Source organism: Oryzias melastigma, linkage group LG13 (assembly GCF_002922805.2).
Source record: "Oryzias melastigma strain HK-1 linkage group LG13, ASM292280v2, whole genome shotgun sequence".
Classification (NCBI taxonomy): domain Eukaryota; kingdom Metazoa; phylum Chordata; class Actinopteri; order Beloniformes; family Adrianichthyidae; genus Oryzias; species Oryzias melastigma.
In genome coordinates this window covers 22,637,527-22,639,894 of record NC_050524.1, presented here as the reverse complement: position 1 = coordinate 22,639,894, position 2,368 = coordinate 22,637,527, and the positions used below count along the sequence as shown (strand labels likewise).

Here is a 2,368-nt window from a genome sequence, read left to right as displayed (position 1 = left end):
CCATAAAGGAAACAGCCGAAAGGCAAAAAAGCAGAAGTATCTTGATGTCCTAAAGAGCCAAATTTCTGCAGCCTGTGAAACGGTCAGTGACTGGCCATGGGCAAACTTGTTCCCCAGTTTTGTTGATAAGAGATGCCATCTTCAATAGAAATGCATCAAAATCCAGACACACAAGTGGAGAGGGGATGACTCATACCCCCCCGTCATCAGAAACACTGCTGCTTTCAGCCCACTTTCAATTAGAACTAAACAGTGACTCAATCCTGCCAGTACAGCTTTGGATCCAAACAATGTCCTTTAGTCAACAACTTTTACCAATAACTTTACCATAAAACCAATCGTGCACACTGTTTTAGGCCAACAGTTACAACTACTTCCCTTTACCCTAATCGCTAGCAGATTTGAGGCCTTGAGCAACCTGTTTGGAATTGTTACAAGCAATTCACAAAAGGACGAATTTGGCCTGCTGACACAGAGTCACACAAGGACAACACAAGCCTCAGTAAAAGCCAGTTCCACAAAAACAGTTTTCGGGAAGACAGAACTAAAGGAAGCAAACTGTTAGAACCAGTTGGCATGTCTAAACATTAATCTATTTGTTGTTAGATTCCTCCCCTTTTCGCCTTCTAGTACAGGGGAAAAAAATCCTGCATAACAAGCTGCTCTACTTCTCACAAGAAACACAAAATAGTCAGAATCGGGATTGTTCCTTTCCCGTGTGAAAAAGCACAACCTTGAGGCTGAATTCATAACCTTGGGTTGGTTTGACAACAATTTTCTTACAGGCTGTAGTTATCGCTGTAAAGGCTTTGTTGTTTAGAGGGAGAAATTGTTGAGTTCTCTGGAATAGCGAGATTTCCTCTCACCTCATTGCAGGGTCAATTCAGTAATATGAATGAGTGAATGAGACTGGAGGAAAATAAGAATATTTGCATTAACAAAAGGAGAAGCAACACAAACGACTAAAATATGTAACTAAAATGATCATGACTAAACATCTGTGTTGGCCAACAACAACAAACCAAGCATTACGTGAGGAAAAGGAAGAGATGATACCATCTGCAAAGTCATAAACACATCCTGATACAGTCACACGCTTTTGACATGAACGCCTTTGAAGATAAGGGAGTTACCATGAGGTCTATCCATCACCCCATTCCCGTTTTTAGATGTATGCAAAACATGTCTAAAAAATCGGAACAGAAATACATTTAGCCACATTTTTTTACTCAACATGTACTGTAGTTTAATTAAAGAAATTAGAGTAATTTTAATCCTTTAGTGGATCTTAAAAGATCCACTTTCTCTCTATGCATGGACTGTGATTATGCAGTGGATGCAGGAACATGCGGCTGCATCAACCTCATCTGTGGATGTTGCTACATACAAGTGTACAAGTCACAGCGCTTCTGACAGTCAATCCTTCCGTCACAACTCATGTCGTTCATTTCAGGAATCAGAATGAGGAAACTCCATTATCGGATGATCACTTACGGTCACTCACACATATTTTTGGAGACGCAAAAATTAACATAAAAACAGGCAAACCCCCGGATAGGATTAGGAGTCACGAATTCCGTCGGGGATTAGTATTTTAATTATTAGTTCACAGAAAGGGCGGGGCGATTAATAGTGGCCGACAGGGGAAAAAGTCCCTTAACTGTCAATAGTTATTATTAATTTTGAGAATATTTATTTTTTTTCCCGACTTGTCGATATTTAACCTCGAGGCTGAACTCTTTTCACAGAGACGGTTTTCGTTCTTCTGAAGTTAAACTGGGCTTCTGTCCACCTCCGCGGGTCAGGACAACGGTCACTGCCTGCGAGTAACCTCGACGTATTTTTCCCTTTCAGCTCCAGCGGCGTCACCGCAGTTTAACCCAAACTACATCTTCTTTAAACCTATTTGAAAAAAGTTTTTCGTGACAGTAAACCAAAAAAACCCAACACGCGCGAGTTACTTACCTTTTTTCAGAGACCAAATGACGGAAACTGCGGAGTTTCCTCTCTACTCTCGTTCACCAACAACGACAGCGTCTCCAAACTTACATCTTTCTCTCGACAGAGGCACAGAGTTACTGAGGCTCATGGGAATCAGAAAAGAAAGCCAAAAATAACCCAAGCGCCTCAACTTCCGCTTTTGTCTTTCACAATAAGAGCACACTCAACTATTCAAACGCGTCGCTTTTATTTTTAGCCCGTCGATTCTAGTTAATGTTCACTAACTGGAACGAACTTGATCAACAAAACTTTCGAAAACTATTCATGTGACTTAAGAATACCTAGAAAGTGGAATCGGGGTCGTCATATGCATGAGTTCTCTCGTTAACACTTGCGGATGTTGCCAGAATTTGGCATTTATCCACCA

General features: G+C 41.0%; 1 protein-coding gene across 7 annotated transcripts in view; it reads right to left on the bottom strand.

Moving 5' to 3' along the window:
- Positions 1-2,114, bottom strand: part of LOC112149178 (arf-GAP with Rho-GAP domain, ANK repeat and PH domain-containing protein 1) — a 63,453-nt gene extending 61,339 nt beyond the window's left edge. For 6 of the 7 annotated variants that reach the window (XM_024276697.2, XM_024276695.2, XM_024276701.2 and 3 more), the window contains exon 1: positions 1,966-2,107. The gene's annotated coding sequence lies outside the window, so the exon portion shown is untranslated. Of the gene's footprint in view, positions 1-1,965 lie in introns of all 7 variants that reach the window. The other variant, XM_036214717.1, reaches the window with a different exon arrangement.
- Positions 2,115-2,368: the final 254 nt, after the last annotated feature.